The sequence below is a fragment of the Phycodurus eques genome, chromosome 9, assembly GCF_024500275.1.
Source record: "Phycodurus eques isolate BA_2022a chromosome 9, UOR_Pequ_1.1, whole genome shotgun sequence".
Lineage (NCBI taxonomy): Eukaryota > Metazoa > Chordata > Actinopteri > Syngnathiformes > Syngnathidae > Phycodurus > Phycodurus eques.
This window is the reverse complement of record NC_084533.1, coordinates 26,679,155-26,706,455: the sequence shown is the minus strand read 5'-3', so window position 1 is coordinate 26,706,455 and position 27,301 is coordinate 26,679,155.

The window sequence follows — 27,301 nt, the reverse complement described above, 5'->3', positions numbered from 1 at the left end:
TTAGCAAAGTAGGTTTGTTTCATTTTAGATCCTGACTGGCATGCAAAGCTTGTCTCTGAGTCCAGATGTATCACTCAATAGAAGTACTTCCTTAACGCCACTCTTTCATTGAGACAAGGATTTTATATTCGGGGGTTTCAGGAATAGCGCAACACAAACGGTGAATTGTTGATTTTTTTATTTTATTGATTATTTTATCTATTACTTTTGTTTTCTAATATATATTATTATAATTTAGATATTTTATTGTATTTTATTCATTTATTAAATGGTTATATATTATTATTTTATATATAATGACTTTATTATTTAGTGTTTAAACTATCAATAGGGTATAGGAAATGATTTTTAAAAAAAATAGCGGAGCTGTCGACTATTTGCAAAAGTTTGCTATTCACAGCGGGTCTTAGTCGTCCATAAATAGTGAGGCTTGACTGTTTCGTGTACGGGGCCGAGACCTGCCGCGAACGGCGAAAATCTGCGAACAATTGAAAAGGTTTGTAATGTAGAATGTCACGGGACAAACAGGACACGGGGTCAAAGGACTTCCTGTGTGCGCAGCGATAACTGCGATAACTTTGGGCGGATGACATGACGCTGTTAACAAACGATGAAATCATCGCTAGCTTCAACAGTTGGTTTTGCGTAACCCCTTTTGCCAATTGATGCCACAAGATGGCACCAAAGTACTTTTTTCCCCCCCTTCTTAACATGGCTAAGGCCTGAACACAAAAAAAGGGAATAGGTCAAATTTGCAGCAAATAACAGACGATTGAGTTCCCCCCCCCCCCCCCCCCCCCCCCGCCCCCCACCCCCCCAAAAAAAGAAAAAAAAAAATCAGCAAATAGGTGAATTTGTAAGTGCTGAACGGCAAATATTTACTTAAAGAATTGCCAATAGAGTTTATAAATATTTTCTGAGCGAAGAGTTGTTTTACTTCTATTTGCATTGTTTCAGAAACCCACACAAATTCTTACAGAATAAGATTCATAAACGAATTCATCCTTTTTTTTTTTTGCCAAATAGCAGTTTAAGCCATGCATGCAGCATAACGCGACCTACCGGCGCATCACCACGAGTTCCCACCAGGGTCCACTTGGCAGTAGATGTTAAACAAAGAACCTGCAAGACATCCCTCCATCTCCTTCCCCGCGTTCATCTCATTAATGCTTTTTTTGCTTTTTTTTTGTGTGCGCTCGTGTGCCGCTTGCTCCACTCCTTCTTTCTCTCTCATCTTACCTCTCTCGCTCTCTGTTCACTGAATCAATAGATCTGACCTCTCAACCTGCTGCTCAAAGCCAATAAATTCCTTTCAGCGCCGCGGCTTGTAGCCAAACACAACAAAATCCGATGCCAACCTTCTTAGCCTCAGTAGCAGCTAGTGTGTGTGTGTGTGTGTGTGTGTTTATTTCCCTCTCAAATCATATTTGTTAATCTGGACGCTTTGGTTTGGCCCAATATCATTTTAAGGCTTTAGTGCGATGAACAAATTAGCAGGCAGTCTGGGGAAAGGTACGTCTTGTTTACGTGCGTCACACTAAGAACCTTATTGAGCAACACGAGAGGGTGCAAAATATTACAAAACACCTATGAATCTCTTTAGGGCGTGACCTTCATTACAGACAAGACATTTGCGTGAGATCTGAACTTGTGGGGTTGACATATTCGCGATTCGTGTATTATAGTGAGAAATCGGAATTTGTCGCCGTGCACAGCCCTCATTTTTGTCACGGGCCACATTGTCGCTATCATAGCATTACATATACGCAACAAAATCATGGATAAGTAGTTTTGAAATCAGAAGTCAAGGATCATAGTTTGTTAAACTTTTATTCCAGTTGAACTAAAAAGCAGTTTGGTAACCCAAAAATGCTTGCAATATCTCAGCGTGAGTTATTATTTATTAGATATGACGATTTGAAGTTTTGGTACAGATTTGAGCAAGAATCGTGGAAGCTGTGGCGAATCATTTGCTTTTGCGGGCTACATAAAATGATGAGGCGGGCTGGATGTGGCCCCCGGCCGGGCCTTGTGCTTGACACCTGTGGTATAAAGACACTTGCCATGAAGAACCTTTTTTTTTTTTTTTGGTTTTCCTTTAGCAGGTTTGGAATCAAACCATCTTTGATAGTTATTTCATCAACCATCTTTGATAGTTATTGCAGCATACAGGAAGCGCCACCAACCCGTTTTCCGGGTTCGCTAACGCGACGTTCCGCATATCGCCGATTAGTATGCTTACAATTTGTCTTGAAAATTCCTCTTGCTTTGCCTCAACATTTAAATAACCTTTTTTTTAATGTTTTAATCAAGATTTGTTGGTTCCGCTACAAAACTTCGCTTCTCTTTCATAAATCTGGAGATGGAATTGCGTTAAAATGGACAAAGCAGTGAAATATGTCTTGCCTGGCCGGGGGCTCATCACCCCTAAACCTCAGATCCGAGAATCGCCCCTGCCCGCAAAATGGCATTCTTTAATTTGCCCCGCTGGGACCTTTGGATAGATATGCCTACCTGAAAAAATACATTTTCATGAACAATTGTCTTTAGTACAGCACAGCCCTCAAAACGCCATCAAAAGCTGCAAAATTCTTCCATTTGAATGATTTCAAACAGGGTGACGTTCACATTCATCCTCAGTGTGAAAACCATTTTTAAAAAAAATAAAAAATCATGTTGATTTAATTACAGATGGGCTTAATATCTATAATTACAGTGACTTTCATCCAAGTAACTTGGATTCGCAACTATAAATGACAAAAGCAGACAGCGAGGCGAAGTGACACTGAAGAGACAAACCAAAGCAGACGTGGACGGAGCGATTGGATTGTTTTTATAGCGGGCTCTTATCAGCCTCTCAATATGGCAGCCCCCGCGGGATTATGGGCCGCGCAGGGATCCCAAAGCCTTATTGGATATTGATCAAGTCATGTGATTCACATTTGTCATAAAGCAGCGGCGGGATAAAACAGACACAAGCATGATTGCCAAAAACACAGTCATGCTGATTCTCATCTGCCGTGCCGCCATCGATGTTGTGTTTATGGCGCACCCCGCCGCTCGGAACGCCACGGGAAGGATCGCTGGCACGCACGTCCAGTTTGGGAATAGGAGCGCAAATTGTTCATCATGTTTGTCTTTCACTACAATCATGAAGACGAATGGTTCACGCTTTTAAAACATTTAGGAATGACCCTAAAATGACACACTTGGGTCTTTTCGGGCAGGACTTCTTGAGACTTTTTTTGGAGGTCTACTCGTGATAGACATGCAGACCAAATTTCATGTTACTAAGTCAAACCGGGTTGAGGGGCTGAATTTTAGTCACTGGTTTTTGGGGAATTTGATGTTTTATGCCAAATGACAAAAACAAAAGATCTCTTGGATTTTTTTTTTTCTCAACTCCCTCGGTGAATTTGGGCTGTGGTGGAGGAACAGCGAATGTTTTTGAAAACAGTTTTAAATAGTTTAAACAGTGGTATCCGTAGTTATTTGTATATATAGCTAGTTGTACGCCGGTAAACGCCGCGGGCAACTCGCTTGGTAGTAAATGACGCTGACGGCAAAACTTCATGGAGCATCCTTTGGAGGCTGTTTGTAATGTTTTAAAAGGGAGGGAAGCAAAATAGGCAATCGCGTTGCGGCACGGCGACGGCGACGGCCTCTGCCGCCCACCTCGGCGAGGGAGCAACAAAACACGGGCCTTCATCTAAATTTAGTCGTGGGATTAATTATCCGAGTATGATGGTGATGAATAATTCATGAGGAGCTGGCCGGGTGGTCTCTGTGTATCTTTTTTGTCTCGCTGTGCGACATGAATGGGGTTAGTTGACTTTGAATGGCTCGCTTGTCGCATGCGATAGCCGCCGGCTGCATTCAGTCAAGTCGGCAGGATGTGCGTGGGCATGGCTTGTGGGCGTGCGTGGAACAATGTTGACTATGGCGAAGGGTAAAAAAAATTCAAATCAAATGCAGCTGAGTGAAATGAAAATCAACATTCTCATTATCGCTTTAAGTGCAAACGGAATCATGTCATTGGAATGAGGCACAGTAGGTTGGGATGCATGTCAATAGGTAGGGTTTGTTGTTGATAGGTAGGTGTAGACGGGTAAGTTGTTAAGTATAGGTAATAATCAAATAATAATTGCCCCCACCGCCACTATTACTAAAAATATTAATCTATATTTTTTTCTTTACTACTAACATGCATTGTATTCTCGTTTATGAGGAATGGTGTTCACTCTTTAAACTGCATATGTTGGTACTGAGCGGATGGCATCAACTTGGCAAAATGCTCAATTCAAAACGGATAGCAATCACAATTAGCGTTAGCGTGCTAGCGGTTACCATTTTCGGTCAAGAAATGCGACCCAACATTCAGCTCACTCATTCCTATGTTATATGTACGTTACATATCTAAAAGTGCCTTCAAATTCACTTACAGACACTTCTTTGTCATTTTTGGCAAAGTTTATCACTGGCCCAACATGGAGTCCGTCTGCAATAAATGTCCGTGTGAAACATGGGTTCCGGTGGCGCAAACATAGTTCCGGGTGGAACTTTCACTCACCAAATTGTCACATGCGCTGGGTGGATGTCAAAGGACACACCCTCGTTTGCGCCCACCTTGGCGCAGACCGGTCTGCCAAATTGGCAAACGCCAGCGAGCCATGCGCTGGCACGAAAATCAAGCTACGCCACCGTTTGCGCTGCGGCGCACGTTCCGCAGTCTATGATAACGGAGCCCTTAATGTACAGTTGATTTATTCTGCGCTGACAGTGTACAACGGAACGAGAGTCAATACACGAGCCAACATGTACTGGACGTGCTCCTGCTTCACATGACTCGTGCTCAACAAGCACAAAATCAATAGACCCTCCAACAAATAGCCACGGGGGCGACTCCAAGTCGGGAGGGGGGGTGAACAAAGGGTGCTATCACGACTTCAAATTTCATGACAAAAAGCGAGGCGAGGGCCCAATCGCGGCCAAACGCCGCTCCTATTTCTCATTAAAGCGGCGTGCGGCGGGCGCAGGCGAAACAGGAGCACAACGCCGGTCCTGCTCCCGGGTTTGCCGCTGCGATCACTGGGTCGTGATGGGAAGAATCGTCTTTGAAATGAAATCTGGCAGGAGGCGCGACGACTCGGAGACGGAGGGCCCTCTGGTACCCAATTACGGTGCAGATGGTGTGAAGAGGTTTCAGGATGGAGCATTAATGACTGAATGGCCGCCGTCAGGGTTAAAAGCTCTTAAAAGCTCATTAAAATGATCACTCATCATCGTGTATCCCCAAGAAAGCGGGATTTACGAGGAGCTAATTGCTCTGTGCTGCAGATGTAAATACAGTACATCACAATAGCCATCTCATTCACAAAGTACTAGTACTACTACGACTACTAATAGTACTAGTATTAGTAGTGGCGGTGGCAGCAGCAGTACTATTTTTCCCCATGCGACACTGAATGCGAGGCTCGTGTGTACAGTGCGTCGTCATACGCAGGATGTCCAAAAGCGCCTTGTGAAGACTCGTTCATTTTTGAAGAAGATGAGTGAGGGGCAGCTTTTGTCTTCTGGAGTAGAACATGTTCTTTTTCGGAGTTAGGTAGCCTGCTTGCGGGCCAAACCGCTTCTTGCATTGGTCTTTCCTTCTTTTTAGTACTTTCTTTTTGAACCATTCCGCTAGGTAGTGCCTTTAATTTAACATTGTAGAAATAATAGTTTTAACTGTAATACAATTTGAAGATAAAAAAACTTCTTAGTTGTAGTACTTGCATCGTGGACTACAAAGTCACGAGCAAACGGACAATCTTTCTCAAGTTGATAGTCCTTGCATTTCTTTTGGCGCCTTAAAAAAACAAAACAAAACAAAAAAAACCAACAAGAATGAAGTACGAGCCCCCCGTTATTTCCTTCCATTACTGCCTATGTAAGCAAGCGCATGCATAAAAAGTGAGCCGTCCTGATGCGATGTGCATTAGAGCGCACTCGCAACCCCGTGGCCTTCATTTTCGTTGCCTTTGGCGTGACGCTGCGATAATTCATACTCGCCGTTGGAGACACTCGGTCCCTCAAACAAAAATGTCTCCATCTGACTCATCACATTCCCAAGGAGTAACCAAAAAGCAATTACAGAGCCTCTGGGTGGAGGAGGAGGAGGAGGAGGAGGAGGAGGAGGAGGAGGCTCGCCAAGGCCTCTCCCCTCTCCTTAATAAAGGCTCGCCTTACAAACACCATGAATCACGCCGCTCTCGTTTCCTTGCGCCTCAGCACTTTAGGTGGCTCCGCCAACCGTTTTCAGTCATTTCTTATAGTCTCACCAAATTTTGTTTCCATGTTTCCATCCTAAAAGCACACAGTTTGTCTTTCATTTTGATTTGAAGTGGCCATTTTAGGCAACGTGCTTGACTCCTTCGACACAATTTTGCCCAAGTGCTTCCAAGTGTAACAATTTAGCCCCAAAAGCCTGTTTCACTTAGCAACATCAAATTTGGTGGATATGTCAATCAATGAGAAGACCCACACAAAAAAGCCTCAGGAAGCCATGCCCCAAAAACACACAAGAAATTGTCCAGTTGGGTTAGAAGACGAGATTTTCGAGGCATTTTGGCCATTCACGTGAATTGAAACAGTTTGACCCATGAAGTCAGTTTCACTTAGCAACGAGAAATCTGGTAGATTATATGCGCAGCTGACCATAATCAGAGAGACTTTAGGATGCAGAAAGTGGAAAGCAAAACATTCCCTCTGTTTGAGCCCTTCGTCATTTCTTCTCTCTCAGACCTAAAATGTCTCCTGAGCATCAATCACAGCTTTGTTTTTTCTTTGTTCTTTTTTTTTTTCAGTTTTCCAGCATTTTGAAGATAAAACTCTTCACCTGCGTGGCTCCGCTCAGCCGCTGAGGATTCAATGAGCGTGTTTGTCTGCTGAGGGGGCTAGCCGGTTAGCCGCTCGGGCTAATTAACCCCCGGAGGTTTGTGAGGCGTGATCGGGATGGGCCTACCGGGCTCAATCGGGAGCACAGAGGTAACAATGCGCATATGGCTGAAAATTGTTGGCGGGAACACATTGCCTTGCCTGTGCGCACCCCCCCTCCCGCAACCCTCCCCCCAGCCCACCGGGAGCGCTTAATCAAGCCAGAGTGTGGGAGGCAAAGTGCGAGAACCTGCGAGGCCGTCGGTCCTGCGAGCTCAACTCCTCCGTGACATTTAGCGTCCGCGATCTCCTGCGAGACTCTCCGGACAAAGAGTGGGCGGGGCTGGGGGAACTTCAAAAGTCATCTTTCGAGATGTTGGAGTTGATTGCGCTCGTTTATTGGCTTGATGATAAAAGTATCCAACAAAGGCTGATAAACTTCATGCGTCCTATTGGGCGAATAAGAAAAGCAAGCAGCGATGAGCGACCCGTCGCACCCTCGTTTTCATGGCGAAGCCCAGAAAAAAAGATCAAATTTTGACCTCACGCTTTGCTTGTAATACATGCACTAGGCAAAAAAAGCTTTTCAATTTAGTGTCTCCCATCTGTTAAGGATACCTGTTTCCAATCGGGGCTCGTTGGGACAAATTCCCTGTCGGAAATGGCCAAACCCTGGAGCTTGTCCAAAATGACTGCTTAAACCAAAATGGCCGACTTCCTGTTCAATTTTAGGCAGGGGCCCTTAATCCTTTCTGTGCGCCCTCTTGTGATACACACGTCCTCCCAATTTCATATTGATCGTTGAACCTTTTTTTTCCCTCTTTCATATTTTGTATTATTTTCTATCAAACATTCCTATCAATCATGATCCTACAAAATGGACACCGTTCTCCATAGCTGATGTCAACGGAAACTGTTATGAGACGTTAACCACCCAATTGAAAATGGCACCGGGGGCTAATTTTCTTTTTAACTTTCCAGGGGGCGCCATTGAGTGAATTTTGAGGGTTTCCCTTTAAAATACATACATTTCAACCAAGAAACGTGCTTGTAAAAAAATGGGGAGTCTTCAGTTAAGACGCTCCCCGCCCCACCCCCCCACCCCAAATAAAACGAATCTGAAAATTAAAAAATAAATAAATAATCATTTCTATCAAACAAATGTTAGGAAAGACATTTTGCAATTTAAAAAAAATGTTTTAAAACCGTTGTCTTTTTTAAACAATTTTTTAAAGTCATTACAAAACTGTAATTTACTGTAGGTTGTCGGTTTTTTTGACCATTTGCTGCCATTTAATACGATTGCATAATTTAAAATTGTGTCCATTTTGTACCCGCGCAATTCAATTGCCGTAACCGAACAGGGCTCCTCGGCCAATAAAGGTCTTTCATGTTGTGTTTGCGCGCGTACGGGTGAGCGAACGTTGTTAGCGACCGACTCGGGTCCTTGTCGCGCTCGTCTGTCTTCTCCACTCGAACGTAACGTTTTAAAAAGGCGAGGCTGGCAGGCTCAAGTGAAAGGAGAACAGACACTTGGCAGAAGGCCTCGACGGGTCGTCGTCAAAGCCAGCCAAGCGGAACCTGCATCTGTCTCGCCGCTGTCGTTTAAATCACCGCCGGGAGATGAATCGATAGAAGCCATTCATTCAAATGTCTTCATCTTTCTATCTTTTATCAATCCATTTTTTTTTTTTTTTTTTTTTTTTTTAGCACCTTGCGTAGTTCAAAGGTTGACATGCACTGCTTACGCGAACAACCTGGCTGCAAACGAAAAATACGAGCCGTCATTCAGACGATTTTTTTGCTTTGACTTGCGAGCAAAAACTGTTTGGCAGATAGCAAAACATTTTTCCCAAACGAGGCTTCGAGTTAAACTAAACATGAAACAAAGAGACTTGCACGACGTGTATTTAAAACAATCGTACGACTTTGCCTTCCGCTAGCTTAATGCTCACGCACAATGCAAAACGCCATAGGTGTGCTAACGAATAGTATCGATAAGCGATGGATATTTGAACACAAACGGTGCATCAACACATATAGACAGACCATATAACAATACTTACAGGAAGATTTTCTGTTTCCTCTGTCTGACATTAATATATTTTACTGAGTCATTTACAGTAATTGTGAAACTCATTTTTTTGGTCTTCATGACTATATTATACTGCAATGCATACTGGCAATGAATTAATCATGATGCACAAACTGTTGAGTTCTTGACATTATGTTTAATTGAATCAATGACGATGTGTTTTACAAAGTTATTATTATAGAAAAAAAAAGCGACTAGCGAGAAATCAAAAATCAATAACAGGGTAGGCTCCAATTTTACATGTGATTTAGCCACATGTTGGAAACTGAGGTATCAGCGCCAATGCCACAAATATTGTGCCAAGGTCGCCTTAACTCACCAGTACAGCTCTACATGACAAAAAAATACAAAATAAAAAATTGTGTGAGAACTGGCAACAGACATGGAGACCAGCTGAGCCAAGCAGTTCGACGCCTCATTTTACCATGTTAAGTTGTTGAATATTTTAAATGCTAATTTATTAGGAATTGTGTTTACATGTACATATTTTGACAACACATCTTCTTACTATCTATAAAAGTTTATTTTTATTTTTTATTTTATTAAACATTATTTCCATCAGAGTGTACTTCTGTTAATGCTGGAGAAAAAAAAAAAAACAAAACAAAAAAACGTTTCAAAGCTTGTTTGGTATCAGGAGGAAAAAGGAAATCCTAGAATGGAAAAAAACAAAAGCACAACTTGTTTTGAATAATGTCATTGTCGTTGTTTTTTTCCCCAGTCTGTGTATGATTAGTTCTTTGTTTTTTTTAATTTGACACAAAAAAAAATCAGAAAAAGGCCTGATTTTTCATCATAAAAGTTTTTACGATTTAAAGAACACAATGGAAACATGGGCCACACAGAATTGTATGTTTATATTGATTTGCTCATGTTTATGACCTATGAATACTGAAAAATCAGTCATTTACAGTATCTATATTTTGAGTTTGATTAAATTAAATAATAAAACATAGTCTTTACTCATTTTAAAATTTAAATAGACATAAATCGTAGCACTCACAAAGCTAACGTAGCACCGAACTTAGCATAGCTTACTAAACTAGCACAGCAACGCAAACTGGGTTCCGATTCCCTAACGCACCACAAGATCTTTAATGGCGCCAGTTGAAGTGCTTTTGACACAAACTACAAATCCGATAATGCAGCATAAGAGCTGCCTTACCGAACATTAGGCCATCGCTCCGTAGCAGGTACAGGTAAATACGACATTAACGTCAACACTGAAATAGCCTCGCCAAGCTGAGAAGCTACGTGACCTAAGTTTCAAAATCCAAAAGCATCAGCCCCTTAAAGTGGTATTAAATGTGGCTCCATAATTGTACTTTATTACCAGCATTGTAGTATGACGCGAGCGCTGATTGTTTTTTTTTGAGCTGCAGGGCTCCCCCTGTGGGCGTGGTGCTTAATTGACGGCTGTAAAACGTGACAAACAGAATTTGTCTGGTTTTTATTTTCCATCACACAGTGTCTCTGAATTGCGACATTAGCTCTGTGCTAACGCGATGCAAGAGCTAGTTACATTCGCCTTTTTGTTCATTTGTTTCACGAGCCAGTTTTTTTTTTTTTTTTTGCAAATTGATAAATACATATGTATAAAAAAGATAAAATGTATATATTTTTTTAAATGCTCATTTAGTTATATGTTTAAAATATATTTTCTTGATTATTACATGTCTGAGTTACGGAAAAACGTATTGCTAAATGTGAAACATATTTTGAAAATAATAAAAACAATAATGCCATAAGAAAAACAATATTTACTGGGACATTTTAAAAATATTCTTGTATATTTGATGCAATAAAAATAATTATGGGAAAATATATATATTTTTTTAATAGATAAAAAAATGCCAGATGGAAAAAGCCTCTTGAAGGGGACATTTCAAGATTATTTTTGTATATTTGTGGTCAATTTGACCCAGTACAATCACTAGAATCACTCACTCATTTCTTTTTTTTTTAAACAAATAAAATACATTAATTTATGATAATGCACAGTCCAGGCTGCTAATTTTATTTATTTATGTAATTATTCTTGACATTTTCAAATGTATTTTTGTGGGTCGATTTAACCCGCAACAAAACCGGAAGGTTACATAAATAGCAATGATAGATCTGTTCTAAGGTGATGCATGAGGTGTCCAGGCTAGTCCACCAGCTGCCTTAACCCACAGTTATTTGTTTGTTTCACGGGTCAATGTGACCCTGTGCAACCGTCAAAATCACTAGGTTTTATTTTGGGGTATAATGAAGAACAAATATAATAATATAGCAAAAACAAAACAACCAAAATGAGGAATATGCTTTGTCCCAATATTTGTGTGTATTTACTTGACATTTTTCTCAACTTTTATTATTTTTTTTTAAATGGGTCAATTTGACCCAGCTGTGCAATGTAGGTAAGGCAAGGTTTGGCATGACAAAAACAGAACCGCTCCCCCCACCCATCACTAGCCAGCGTTGCAATCACACAATTCCGACGTTGTGAAACTAAACTCAAATGATTACTGATTTATGCTTTAAGGATAACATCTTTAATGACACACAAAGATAGTGAACATCTGTTTAAGTCAATGAATCTTTGCAGCTAAATGGCAGAAAATCAAAATGCAAATGGTTATTTCCGCCACCCATCGGGAACGCTTCATCACAGTTAAGTGTTTCGAGATTTGAGTAAAATGAGCGCGGAAACGATACTGCACACAGCGAGAGACTGATTGTATACGTACGTATCCATGGGAAAGCAACTGGACAGAAATAACGTATTCAATCAGGGATGTGCAAAGTTATTCCACCGCGGGCCACAAAAGTGATGGAAGCTGAAAACAATCCAATTTACTGCTTGCCAAGATGAAATACGTTACAATCAAATATATTTTGGGGTGAAATAAACCGAAAGAAAAACATTGAAAAATGGTCAATAAATAGCTCAGCTTCGGTTCTTTTTAAAAAATGTTTGATTAAGAATAGTATGATATCTTGTAACAAATACATTTCCACAAAAGCTTTCTCTCTCACACACACACACACACACACACACACACACACAGCTCTATGCAGTATGATCAAACATTATAGGATGCTGCAGTACTCCTTCTTGATTACAGTCTACGTATTGGTTTAAATATCCCGCATGCATCAACAGTATCTGCTTTTGGTCCTGCTCCTCTTCCTCCTCCTCCTCCTCCTCCTCAAGTTGCACCACAACAGCACTGTCAGCCGCACTTGACAAATGTGCCACAGCGCCGGCGAAACGCTTGTACTCGCACAAACATATCGCCGCTATTTATCTTCCCCGCCGCGTGAGGAAAAGGCACGGGAATATAAAAGCCAATCAGGCACATCCATTCGGCCCTGGGAATCAAATCGGGCAACTTCGGGCATAAGCGGGACGGCTGATGGATGGCCGAAAAGCGCGGCAGAAAGTAGAAAATATCAATTTCACAGCGGAATCGTTGGGCGTTTGATATGTGGCCGCTCACGCTCGTGGGCCTTCGCATTTGAAAAAAAGTTTGACGTGTGATCACAGATCCGTCGCTCACTGCGACAGGGACCAGCGCACCGGGTCAATTTGACCCCATTTAACGTCAACTGACATCATTGAGTGTTCATATTGTTCCATAAAAATGATGGTCAAACTTTGACGCCATGATCTGCCAAATGAGCCCCAATCAGAAGCAGGTACACCGAGAAAGATGGGCAACGCTAAATTGCCAAGATTTTTTTTGCCTACGTCGTCAGAAATCATTTCAGGGATTTTTTTAAAGGGGAAAAAAAAAAAAAAAACATCAACAACAACACAAAAATCAACCCCGGAAAACATTTCAATGATCGACACAGAATTTGGTGGACACGCCCATCATGAGATGACCCATGAAAACGTCTCCAGGATTCATGCATGGAACCGAACAGGAAGTTGGTAATTTTGGTTTGAAGTAGCCATTACGGATCAAATTCCAAGGCTCATACTTTGATAAACTGCTGCGAGGGAATTTGCCCAAATGAGGCCCAATAGAGGCGGCACGGTGGAGCACTGGTTAGAGCGTCAGCCTCACAGTTCTGAGGACCCGGGTTCAATCCCCGGCCCCGACTGTGTGGAGTTTGCATGTTCTCCCCGTGCCCGTGTGGGTTTTCTCCGGGCACTCCGGTTTCCTCCCACATCCCAAAAACATGCATTCATTGGAGACTCTAAATTGCCCGTAGGCGTGACTGTGACTGTGAGTGCGAATGGTTGTTTGTTTCTATGTGCCCTGCGATTGGCTGGCAACCGGTTCAGGGTGTACCCCGCCTCCTGCCCGATGACAGCTGGGATAGGCTCCGGCACGCCCGCGACCCTAGTGAGGAGAAGCGGCTCAGAAAATGGATGGATGGATGGATGGATGGATGGATGGAGACCCAATAGAAAGAAAAGAACATTCAAATTGGTTTCAACCCCACCCGAAAGCCCTCAAATGGACTGTGTTCCATATATTGTTTGCCAAGTATTTTTTTTTACTTTCACAATATCAATCAATACCAATGTGCTTGCTAAGAATTGTTTTTTGCTCTTTGCCAGCGTTGATTCTCCGTCATCCGGGTCGTTGTGATGCGCAAAGTTTGAACCGAGTCAACTGGGCTCTTCTTACTTGTTGAATTATTTTTTTTTTTTTCGTGTTTTCAAAAATGACTCGGGCAATTACGCTATTAGGCGAACGATATGTCGGTTGTTTTGGTCTGGAGCCTGACTGAGTGCCGTAGGACCTTTGCGAAACCCACGGCGAGGGCGGTTGCAAAGTTCGGCTCTCGGCCAATCGCATCAGCATTACCACGGGGCATTTTCATCACTCACGTCGGCGAGAGCGGGGTGAGTGCTCAAAAGATGCCCGCGCTCTATAAAAATGAATAGATCACGGATCATCAATTATGTATTTTGTTTGCTATATCAAAAGTCATATATATACAGCTCCATCCAAAGGAAAGGGGGAAAAAAAATAAAATTAAAATAAAAAAACGACTGAAAAACATTGCTTTCAATATACAAGACATAGCCCCCCACATGAGTAAAAATAAGATTTATGTTTACATTGCAAACTGACTCAAACAGCATGCGTGCGAGTCGCATCGGTAAACATCGACAGCCTCCCAGCGACAGCCCCGAAATGCAAAGACACGCATCGGAGATTCCTTTACGGGTCAAGCACGAGAACTCCCGGGCTAATCTCCGTTCGGTCGCACGTTGCCGGCAGACGGGTTCACGAGACGCCACATAATTAGGGTCCTCCGACATCTTTTCCATACCAATAATGGTGACACACGACGTCGACACGCTTGCTTGGCTACCAAACTGCACGAAGCAGAACCGATATGGTGTGTTGCAGCAAACATGAGAAACAATGGGAATAACAAGAACGGGAGAAAAATTGTGGTAAAACCAAGATGGGAAAGGCAAAAAAGTGACAAGAAATGTCAAAGTAGAAGATGAAAATAACAAACACAAGACAGGACACTGGTTAACTTTAATTTACGTTTCATTTTTGGGCATTTCCATCGTAGAAATCCAGCAGACATCGGAGGGAAAAGCGCACGCAATCATATCACAAATCGACTTTCGGACCCAAGCGAGTGTGTTTGCATTTCACACTCGATATTTCCCGTGCATTGTTCTCACAATCGACTCAAAACAGCCATTTGTGAGAAAAACAACCGAGCAAATAGGGAGGAGTTTGAAATGCCAAAATACAGTTGAATTCATCCGCGACCATGATCACTACTCAAATAATCGGTGTCATTTACATCAATGGAAATGCCATTAATCCGTTCCAGCCCCGCCCCCCCCCGCCCAAACAAAAGCAATACAATTGTTTGTAATATGTTTTTCAACTAGAAACATGGCACACTATAATATTGTACTTCACAAAAACATGCACTAATGACATGATTAAAGAGAATGTAAATCATTGAACAGTTTTTGCCACATTTTGTTTTTTGCTTCAATTCAATAGACATTGTGCCGCTTCTTCTTCTCGCTCCCTGGCCACCCGGGGGCAGTATAATACAGACATGGAGCCGGTCAAAACGAATAATAGTCCTTTTTCACAAACAATAAGTTAGGATTTGCCGACATGTGTTGCTGTACCGTTTGCGTTGCTTAAAGGGTTATAACACGGCGACACTGATGCTTGGCCAAATCTAGTAAACTACGAGCCAAATGTTTAAAGTGTCACATGATGAATATAATATTAAAAATCAAACATTTTTCATGATATTTCTTGCACTGTAATCTGTTTTTATTATTTTTATTTTGCTCTTTGTTTGAAATGTTTATAAGGTGTTTTTCAATGCTTTAAATCATGTACAGCATACAGTCTTACCTTGTGTATGAATTGCCCTATAGAAATACATTTGCTTTGCTTTGCTTGTACCTGTATATTCGAGGCAAATTTAAATTTTTAATAAAATACAAACAAAATCGGGCATTTTTAAGGGAAAAGCTACCATTTTGACTGTCAAATACAAGGCACCATAGCGATTTTCAAGGCAAACGTAAGCATTCTTGGTAAATACAATTATAATCTAGCATTATCAAGGAAGAATCTAGCATTTTTAGAAAGTGACCCTTTTTTAAAATGTTTCTGGGGCGGGGGGCATTTCCATAGTGGACCACTAGGTGGAAGACGTTTCACTGTAGGATTGAAAACGCCACCGTATTTCTGTCGTCCCCCTTTGCCCTGAGGCGACGTCCTTCATCTCCACCACAGTGAGCGCAAACTTCAAGTGTCTTAAACGCCCCGCCGCCGCTCGCCGTCAAAGGCCGACTGAAATTGTTTTTACCCCCCCCTGCGTTTGAGCCGCCCATCAGCCTTTTTGGCTTTATATTTAATCAAAGGTTGATACTTCTGACGCCGGTCTCGCCGCCAAAGAGGTGGGCACGGCGGGCTAGCGCACGGATGAACGTAATCATTGGCCACTCCGCTCGATATGAGTGCGTTTGTGTGCGCGTGTCTTGAAGAATACGCTTGTCTGGCTCGCGCGTAGACACTCACACACTCGAGCCGAGTACGTCCATACAGGCTGTCAGTTAGCAAAGGGGCTTTGATTAATTTCATGCTGCGTGAAGGCAAACGAAGGCCCTTCTCGGTGCTCGACGGCCCCCCCGCTAATAATTAAGTAGGAACAGATTGCCAGGAAGGACGGCGACCAATCCTGGACGCCAATAAAAGGTCTCAACAGTGTAAGCGGTAAATTTCCGCGATTCGCGTAACTGAAAAGAAATGTTTTTCAAATAATTTGACTTCTTGGAATCGTTGATTAGCTTGACCGATGATTCCGCTTATTGATTCAGGCAAAAAAAAAAAAAAAAAAAAAAAAAATCAAAAAAAGATCAGCGTTAAAATACAAGCACAAATTTGTATTTCCAAAGTAACGTGTGGCATTTTCAAGGTAAAATACTGCATTTGATTGGAAAATACAAGACAAATGTAGTATTTAATGCTAAATTTAGCACGTTGAGTGTAAAATACCACTAAAGTAAAGAAACTGTGTATGAAATAGAAGCAAAATTCTGCATTTTGAAGGCCAAATCTAGCATTTGGAGTGTAAAATTCAAGCAAAGATATGGCCTTTGAAGACAAAATCTAGTATTTTGTGTATTTCCAAGGCAAACTATATCATTTTCAAGCCCTAGTGCAGCATTTGAGTGTAAAATACAAGCACAATTAAGTAGCGTTTTCCTGCTAAATATGGTCACCGCTGAGTCTGAGCTCAGTCACGCCGTGTCACTCCCAGTCAGGGCTGCGTCTGTGGCCACGTGTCGGCTTTGTGTTTTTCCATTAATAATTCCAACTTTATGCTGATGAGTGCACCCGGAGCTCAAATTGTTTGTGGGGGGCTACTTCCTGGGGCAAGTGCATCTCAAAAGCCATTTGAGGAGTGAAGACACGCTGAGATTTGTTGACAATGCTGTTTACAATCTGGCTGTGTGGCAAACAGCTTGTTGCTTTTTGTTTCTGTGTGTGTGTGTGTGTGTGTGAGACGGTGAAAAAGACATGCCAGACTGCGCCAGAGAGTCCCAATTCAATAACCCGGCTTGGGGTGACAAATATATACATACAACCGTGATTAGCAACCGCACAGGGTAAATGTCGCATTTTCAAGGCAAAATAACATCTGAGCGTAAAATACAAGCTACATTTAACACGAGGCAAAATACAGCATTTTGAGTGTAAAATACACGTAAAATGTAACATTTTAAGGCCAAATATAGCATTTTTGAGTGTGAAACACAAGCAAAATCTAGCATCACTAAATATATCTTTTAAAAAAAATGGGTTATGATAAATAAAGCAAGATGTTAGTGGATTCATCAGCATTGTGTCATGTCCCCTAGAAGTGGTGTCGGTGAAAATGACTTTTTGGTCGTTGTTTGTATTTCTAAACAGTTACATACTCGAGCTTCCAAACATAAGTCTTTTGAGCGAACGATAAAAAAAAAAAATAAAAAAAAATATATATATATATATATATATTAGGTGTGGGACTTAATTGCGATTAATTACAAAGTAATAATTACAAAAATAACATACACACACACACATACACAGATAGATCGGCACTGTATATAGAGAGAATTTGTTGTTTCGTGTCCTCTTACTCTCCCGTGCCTGTAGCCGCCATCATTAGTCATCCCTCACACTGTAGCTTTTGTACGATATGATCAGCAGCCACACACTAACCAGCCTCGTCCGTGTGACACTTTAAGCGCCCGATTGTTCACGCTGCCATCCACCTGCGAGGACGAGCGCGCTTTCTGCTTTTTATCCACGCGGCCGTCAACACTGACTCACGCCTCCCACGCCGCCGCGCACGGAACGTCAGGTCTTATTTATACGAAGAAGCGAGTCCACGTTGGTCGCGCGCAGCTTGATGGGCGAGCAGCATCAACGTTGTCTATGCTGTACTTTGTTTGTATTTTACATTCAAAACATTTTTATTCTATTTTGGTTGCGTCTTGCAGTCAAAATGTTAGATTTGGCCTTGGACCCGCTGCAGTTCCTCTACACAGCCAACAGATCTTTCAGCAATTTAGCAAATTTAGGAAGTATTTTTCCAATCCAATTGCTTGTCCTTGCCTTACAATTGGAATTTGGACTAGTATTTTACATTTAAAACCTTAAATTTGACCTTAAAATTTTATATTATGCTAGTATATACCATTCAAAATGCTAAATTCTGCCTTAAAATGTGAAATTCTGCTAGTAAGTATGGTACTTTTGGCTACTATTATGCATTCAAAATGCTAGATTTTGCCTTAAAATTGGAATTTGGGTTAGTATTTTGCATTCAAATTGCAATATTTTTCCTCAAAATGCTACATTTTGCGAGTGATTGACAGTCAAAATGGTCAAAAAGCGATTGTTTGCATTGAAAATGCTACATTTTGCACTCAATTTGCGTGTATTGTCCACAAATAAGCAATTTGTTCCTTGTTGAATAACTCCCAATGCTAGATTTTGCCTTGAAAATCCTCCATTTTGCTTGTATTTCACCCTCAAAATGTAATATTTTGCCGGGCTCGGCTTGTTTTTTTTTTTTTTTGCATGGGACTGCTCCAGGCCAGCGGTGTACAGCATTGCGGGTGCGCTCTCACAGCGGGACCCCCGACTCGGCTTCTCACCGTCCCCTGCGGTCATCCCTCACGAGCAGACAAGCAGCGGGATGGTCATTCATTTGTGAAACAAATGAAATCCCGCGCACGCCTCAGCTCGCTCTGCGGCGGTCGCCGTAAAGGAAGCATTCATAAGGCTTCTGCGGACATTCTATCAAGATTGCAATGAAGACTAAAAGGATTCCAACGAGCCTCCTGATTGGCCGTGGAAGGAACTGTCCCTAATTTGTACTTGAAAAGCTTGCTTTTGCCTTAAAAAAAAAAGGATTTTGCAGCATTTTTGATTATTTTCACAGTCAGGGTATACTGCACCATAAAATGCTAGTTTTTGCTTGTATTTTAAGTCAACAAAAATGCTATAGTTTGCCTTGATAGTGTGTACTGAAAAGGTTCGATTTTTTTTCCTCAAATTGCTTGATTTTTGGTTTTGTCTTTTAATACTCTATTTTGCTTTTCTTTCACACTAAAACTTCCCTTAAAATGCTATTATCTCTGCACATTTTCCATTCAAAATTTTAACCTTTGTCTTACAATCCTCCATTTTATCTTGAAAAGCTTTCTTTTGACAGTATTTAACACCTAAAATGCTAGCTTTTGCCTTGAAAATGGTGTATATTGCTTGTATTCGATGCTCAAAATGCTAGATTTTGCCTTAAAATGCTAGATTTTGTTTGTCTTTTGCACTAAAACTGCTAGATTTATTCTTAAAATGATATTTTACGTCCAAAAGGCAATTTGTTTCCCCTTCAAAATATCGCATTTTGCTTGTATTTTCCCAACAAAATGCTAAATTTGGCCTTGAAAATCCTTTGCTACAATATCTTTGTAATTTACACTCAAATGGGTATATTTTTCTGAAAAGTATCTATTTTGTCTCAAAATGCTCGTCTGTTTTGGTTGAAATATGCTTTGATCTTGCTGATATTTAAAGTGCAAAAATGTGTAATTTGCCCCCCCAAATAAAATGCTAGTATTTGCATTTCCCCCCTTGAAAAAGCGAGCTCAGGCTCGCATTTCACTCGACGCGACACGCGGAGGCGATGATGCGGAAAGGAAGCATTCGCAAGGCCGACGTTGACAAGATCGCAATGAAGACTAAAAGGACTCCACTGAGCTTCCCGATTGGTTCCCAGAGGAGCTAAGCCCCTCCCGCCCCCGTGTCGGGGGAGAGCCGTCTCTTTTTCTCATTTCACAGCGGTGCAATTTCAGTGGTTTGTTACAGCTGCTCGATCTTCTCCCAGGCGATCCCTTACATCAGCATTTCAATTTCCTCCGACGTGCTGGCGTTCGGCACCTCAACTCCTTGCGACTCTTTCAGACAAAAGCCCGAAAGGGAGGCGCCGCATCGGCGGGACGGGATGCGGCACGCTCCAATGAGATGTGTGCCAGAGAGAAAATGATGACAAGTTATTAAATATGAAATAAATAAGCGCCTCGCGCTCACACAGAGGGAACTTTTGATATCCAACCTCATTTACTGAAAATGTCACCTCATCTCAAAACTGTGGCAAAACTATATGTTCTTTTTTGTTCTACAAGTCAGTCTACTTTTGCTGTGAGATACACTGTACATATCAACTATTAATCACATTTGCGGTGATTTTAACCATTCAAAACGATTGATTTTTGCCTTGAAAATATTTTTCCCTTAAAATACTGTGAAGTGCTTTGCTGATATTTTACACTCATATGTTGGGAGTATTTTACACTCCAAAGGCTAGCTTAAAGAAACAGAACATATTTGAAAAAGAATATCCAATGGCTGTAGTGGCTTCATAAATAAATAGATAAATAAACAGACAAACAAATACATACATGTAGAAATAAAATGAGGCTCTGAATTTGAATGCAATTAGGACAAGATGTGTTGGTTTGAAAAACAAACAACAACAAATTCCCACAAAACACTCAATTGACGCATAGCGTTATGCATAATTAATTCCTGCGTGACGCATCAATGCAAAGAAAAAGATGAGAGAGTCCACAATGTCTAATTAGAGGTAGATAGCAACGATGACACCGTCAACCTATGTTTGCTGTCATCTGTGTAAACACGTCATAATGCACACAATTACTCATGTAACCGGATAACATACGTATGTTTGCCTTTCGTGACTCATGTTGTTTAGCTCCTTTACAATAACATGCACAATGTTTTCCAACGGATATCAATCCTTGCTTCGGATTGCATTAAGTTTGTAAAAAAAAAAAAAAAAACAATTCCAATGACGTTGGGACGTTGTTTAAAATGTAAATACAAACCGTATGCTATGATTTGCAAATCCTGCACACACAGCACTTTTCCACTTTGCGTCAGTCCATCTCAGATTAGCTTGGACAATGACCCAAAAGACACTGCCAACACAACAAAGGACTTCATCAGGCGGAAAAAGTCTTCAACTGACCAAGTCAGTCACCGGACCTCAACCCCATAGAGCATCCATTTTGCCTCCTGAAGAGGAGACTGAAGGGAGAAACACCCAGAAACAAACAAGAGCCGAAAGAGGCTGCAGTAACGCCCTGGAAAACCATTTCAAATGAAGAATGTCTGAACAGTCTGAAGTCAATGGGTCGCAGGGGCTTGATGCACTTATTGGAAGTAAGGGTTATGCCACCAAATATTCAATGTTATTCACTTTTAAGTTCATTTAATCATGTCTGTTCCAACACCTTTGCTCACTTGAAAAGTGGGTGGCTTCAAACAAAAGGTGCTCTGTCCTGAGTGGTTCAGCACATCTAGACGTAAATACCGTGAAACTTTTGTCTCCTATTCATCATTTGATCTGAAACCCAAATGTCTTCAGTGTGCAACAAAAACAAAGGCTGTTCCAATACTTTTGGAGGAGACCGTAGAGAAGAGGGAGCGTGACTGGTTGAGGATTTTGACGATCAGGGAGGTGACAACGAACAAGTACCCGTGTCACTTAAGATATAAAACCAAAAGCAGTGGCATAGAGAAATAATTTTCAAAAATTCACCAAAGTTAAAAAAAAACAAAAACGATGTAAACATGTCATGGTGGATGACTGACCAGTGGCGTGATAGAAAATCATATATTGACAAAGTCTGTGCACTTCCTGCAACCTCAAGGCTGAACTCCCTTTGGAAGCCCCCAGGAGAAGTCATGTCGCATTTTTGATACATGAACAGTCGCATCCAAGTGGGGTGCGGGAGTCCAAGTGGGACCGCCTACCTTCTGCCACAGTCGTGTCCTGAGTGCCGCGCACCTCCCAAAGCGGGACGTGGCTTTTCCCAGAAGAACCCAGGAGGGCTCTCAGCAAAGCCTCGGAAGATAGATAGGATTTGAGGCCGGCTATCCAAGTGCAGGCCTGAGTAGGGGACTGGCCCGAGGAAAAATCGGGTGAAGCAAATAAGTCCTGCTAGGAGTTCCCCGGCTCAGGTAGATGCTGTGGCTTAAGTGGTCTAGAGTACATCTTGAATCCACTTAAGCACTTGCCAAATGAAGGTTTACAGAAGCCAAATGGAAGAGGTTTAGGGCTGTGCTCAGGCTCACTTCACACTTAAAAGTCCGGTACGCTAGTCTAATATGTGCGTGTTGTCAAATTACTGCGATGCGATTGCCAGTCGAGTTCTCCATTTTGCCAGCCGTTATAGACCATTTTGACTGATCTTTCAACAATGATGTGCTCTGTGACAAAATAAGCACCCGACCTACCGAAAGAAAGCGTAGCCTCTCATCTTTCACCAGGGGGAAAAAAAAGTGTTTCCAACCTTTTGAGTTCTTTCGTAACTAGGAGTAGAAAATGGGTTGGTTTCACCTAAAACACAAATTTCTGAAAAAACAGAAACACAAAAACAGTGACTCTGACGTTAATACCTTTGGGTTTTTTCCCCCACCCAAACTACAGAAACAACAAAAGACGAGGGAAAAAGACTGATAAAGGCCTTTTGATGGCAAAACAAATTTATTTACGGTTATACAACTCAGAAACGTGTCGTGAGGGAAGCTGACTCACCGCCTGACTCGAGTGTGGCTTTTTTACATGCCGTTCGCGAGTCACTCCATGAACTACATCATCTTTTTCCCGTGATCATGACACACTCTTTTTTTTCCTACTAACTACAGCTACACCTAATCCATTTATACCATACATATACATACTCTATTCGCGTGCGAGGTGCCGAAACCAGTCCGACTTACTGGATAACACGTTGGCATTTCTCGAAGTCACAATTGACATGGCAAGCCACGATTCACCCTCTAATCTTCTGCTAGAAGGCTGTGCTGATCGCAAATTCAAAGCGATGCACCGCTGCCATCTACTGGCCTTGGTTCTTCATTACAGTTATTGCGAAGCTTGAATTTCACAATTTTCTTTTTTCACACCTACACGATGAAAAACTGCAAATATATTCGTTGGTGACAGTTAACAGTTGGATTCCTGAAGAAAACCCCACACCATGAAATGAATGAATCATCCCAACTGCCATCTTGCACAATAGAAATGAACAGGACAACCAGTAAAAATAATCACAAAAATACTCGTAATAATAGTCGCAAAAAGGTCGACAGCCCACTCGGTCAGGCACGTAGATACACAGTATGTGAAACAAATTACTGTTGGACGATTGTTCCTTGCCAGTTAATCATGATAATGCTCACCTTGCACAATAGAAATCAACAGAATGATGAATACAAATAATGTCCATGCAAAAAAGTCCAAGCCACACTCAGCCACCTGCTCACCATTAATGTGATCGCTCCTCTCTCCAGTTATTCATGACAAACCACCATAACCATTACTGCCATAATTGTAAATGATCAGCTCATGTTGTACTCAGTCCAAGTGTAGTTGATTATTTCCACCACTGTGTTTTCCATGCGACTCGAGGCTTTTATCAATAAAATACGCATCCGGTATGCAGGACAGCAGCATCGGCATCGGTGTCGATTTGGGCTTATATAACAACGCGAGCGCACCCCTTTACACGCACTTTTACGCATCCACCCAAGTCTTGGGAACACAGGGATCAGACGCGTTCCAAATGCGAACCACCGCGTCGGGCCTGACACTACAGGACAGCAGTCGCGCTGGGGTTAGTGAGTCAACGTTGTGGACCCGTACACTATCTTCGGTGTGTGCGTGTGTGTGTGCACGTTTTGTCAAAGCAACGCGCATACGAGTGTGTCAGACATTGTTTTTTTTTCATTTTTTATTTTTGTCAGACCGATGTGAAAGGTGAAAAAGAGCGGCCGCGATTGGAAACTAACCCGATGGTCACCATGGCAACAGAAGAGCGCATTGAAATTAACGGAACGACTAGAAATAATCCACATAGACGAAAGACAAAGCCGGTCGCGCTCTCAGCTATGCACGGGCGTGGGTTAGTGTTCTGTAATTAACGTGAGCGCTCCTCTCACCAGTTAGTCATGATAATCACCCAGCGTGCACAATAGAAATGAACCGAGCGTACTAGAAATAATCCACACAGACAGAAAAAATGTCCACGGCACAGTCAGTCACACGCGTGGGCAGTGTACATGTCAGAGGACAACAACAATATCTCCTCTCACTAAGTATTCATGATTAGCACCAGAGGTGAGTAAAGTAGCATCAAATGTTACTTTGGAATAATATGATCAAGTGAGGCGGCACGGTGGCCGACTGGTTAGAGCGTCAGCCTCACAGTTCTGATGACCCGGGTTCAATCCCCGGTCCCGCCTGTGTGGAGTTTGCATGTTCTCCCCGTGCCTGCGTGGGTTTTCTCCGGGCACTCCGGTTTCCTCCCACATCTCAAAAACATGCGTTAATTGGAGACTCTAAATTGCCCGTAGGTGTGAATGTGAGTGCGAATGGTCGTTTGTTCGTATGTGCCCTGCGATTGGCTGGCGACCGGTTCAGGGTGTACCCCGTCTCCTGCCCGATGACAGCTGGGATTGGCTCCAGCACGCCCGCGACCCTCGTGAGGAGAAGCGGCTCAGAAAATGGATGGATGGATGGATGATCAAGTGAAAAGTCCATCCATCCATTTTGTGAGCCGCTTCTCCTCACGAGGGTCGCGGGCGTGCTGGAGCCTATCCCAGCTGTCATCGGGCGAGAGGCCGGGTACACCCTGAACTGGTCGCCAGCCCATCGCAGGGCACATAGAAACAAACGACCATCCGCACTCACATTCACACCTACGGGCAATTTAGAGTCTTCAATCAAGCTAGCATGTTTTTGGGACGTGGGAGGAAACCGGAGTGCCCGGATTTGAACCCCGGTCCTCAGAACTGTGAGGCAGACGCTATAAGCAGTCGTCCACCGTTCCGCCTCAAGTGAAATTCTTCAAATAATTACTTGACTAACCCTAACCCTAACCTGAGTAAAAAAAAAAAAACCTAGTGTTGTGCTAACTGGTGAGTAACTTGGGATTTATTTTTCAATGCATGAATGTCAACTAGACAAAAATATAAAATGAGAAAGTGCAAATTCAGATGCCAAAAATCTTTTTTTTATCTTTTAAAATAACCCAAATTAAGGCAAATTCTGCCACAAGAATTTGTCGTAAATTGACTTTCTTTACAGTCACGAAAGAGCGCAATTGGCGCACCAGGTAAATATTACACAGCCGTTCTTTTCTCAGTTGTTTGAATCAGGTTTCACGAACATTTGTCACTTTGAAAACAAAGTCTCCGGTCATGTGACAGCCAGGCTCCGTTTGATCGGTCAAATGGTGTCAAACGTCACGAGGCGCTTCGTTGGATCGGCGTAACAGTCATGTGACAGCGCCCAAAGCAGGAATCTCTGACCAACGAAAACATACACAGTAAATCACGCAAGGAATAAAAGATTAATAAAAATAAAAGTAGCGTGTGAAAAATGTCAAGGAAGGAAAATACCAAATAAAAAGTATGATGCATTTCAACTACTCTGACAAGCACAATTTATCCCCAAAATGACTTCAGTAAATGCAACGGAGTAATTCTTTCTGCAGACGTCATTTCTAAGTCCTGAACTGTAAGCGTTAGAGGGGACCTTTGACGCAATTACAACTCTCAGCAGCTATTGAGGATAACCGCCACCTTACACAATAGAAATAAAATGAATCATTAGAAATAATAGGCTGTGTCAAAAACGTGCATAATGTACGTGTGTGTGTGTGTGTGTGTGTGTTTGTCTCAAGTCTCAAGGAAAAATGTGCACAAACGTCGTCAGAAAATGTTTGAAGCGACGTGGAAGGCGCACTTGGAAACCGTTACAGCGGTCGCCATGACAGCACAGGACCACCATTTTTCTCTCTGCGGTGAGCATGCGGAGAACAAGTGTCAAGGATGGACTTCTTTCATTAATGTTTAGGCGGGATGCAGTTGATATTTAACGTGTGTGCGTGCTGTCTCGCTAACCCATTCAAGACCGCCACAGAGTGCACCGAGTATTTATTTTCTATTTTTTAAAATGACAATCTTTTTTGTGACAATGCTGAGAGAGGGCAATAAGAATAAAGAAACTGCACTTACCTGCATCAAGGGAAGCGCAAAAGGAAAAAAAAAAGAGAAGCAAAACAAATTAATTTTTCACGCTTTGCAATAGTTACATGCCTTCAATCAACACTTACGCATTGGCGCTGTATTGATACGGGGGAAAGAACACGTTTGCATGTTAATCTGCCCTCAAAGCCCGTGTCACAATTTGCATGAAATTGGCAGGTGCGTGTGTTTATCATGAGCAGAGCCAGGAAAAAAGTCTCAACAAAACATACGTGAACAGACACAGCAAGTCGGCCTTTTTGGCCATTACCGCCAATTAAAAAATTCGGCCGCCGAAGCCAGTGTCAGGTAGTAGCATGAAATTTGGTTGGAAGTCTTTTGTTTAGGTTTGAAATTACAGTGGCATTTTGGCCATTTATGCGTGATCATTTGAAAAATGCAGCCCCTGAGGCCAGTTTGACCGAACAATAGGAGATTTGGCAGACATGTCTACCATGAGTAAACTCCCAAAAAGGTCTCAACAGACCATGCCCGAAAAGATACAGGAGGTTGCCCACTTTGGTTCGAAGCAGCCATATTAGTAACAATTTGGCCATTTACGCTAGTACAACAAAGCCAGGATCACCGAGCAACGAGAAATTTGGTGGATGTATGTATCATGAGCAGATCCACAAAAAAGTCTCTAGAGAGCATGCTTGAAAAAACACTATTCTGCCCCTATTCTCAAACAATCCATTTTTGTCGGAGCACGCCTGAGGCTGATGGGAGAATGCGCGTGTCGACACGCAGGCATCACACACACTAGGAGAGCGTCAAGTGATTGCCGGGCACACAAATTGTTGATGGGATTTTCAAAAATGTGATTGATGATTGTCTCCGGTGCCCTTCTGCATTCCCCACCCCCGCGCCCTCGGCCACGCTCGCACGTTTGACAAGTTTTGCCTTCTCCACCGGTGTTATCGGCTTGTGCTTGAGCGCGATCGTGTGAGAAAAGGGCCGCTAGTGGAAAATTCCATGAGCTCGCTTGGAGATGCCGACGGGAGATTTGCACTCGACAGACGGAAAATCTGTTTGAATCTGGTAGAAATGTGTCGACTGATTTGTAACCCGGAGCACCTGAAAAGAAGCAGATTTCATTCAAAATCAACAGGGTACTCGCTCGAATGTACAACAATAGTCAAGTGTGGAGACGATCAATGGGAAATTCTGACTC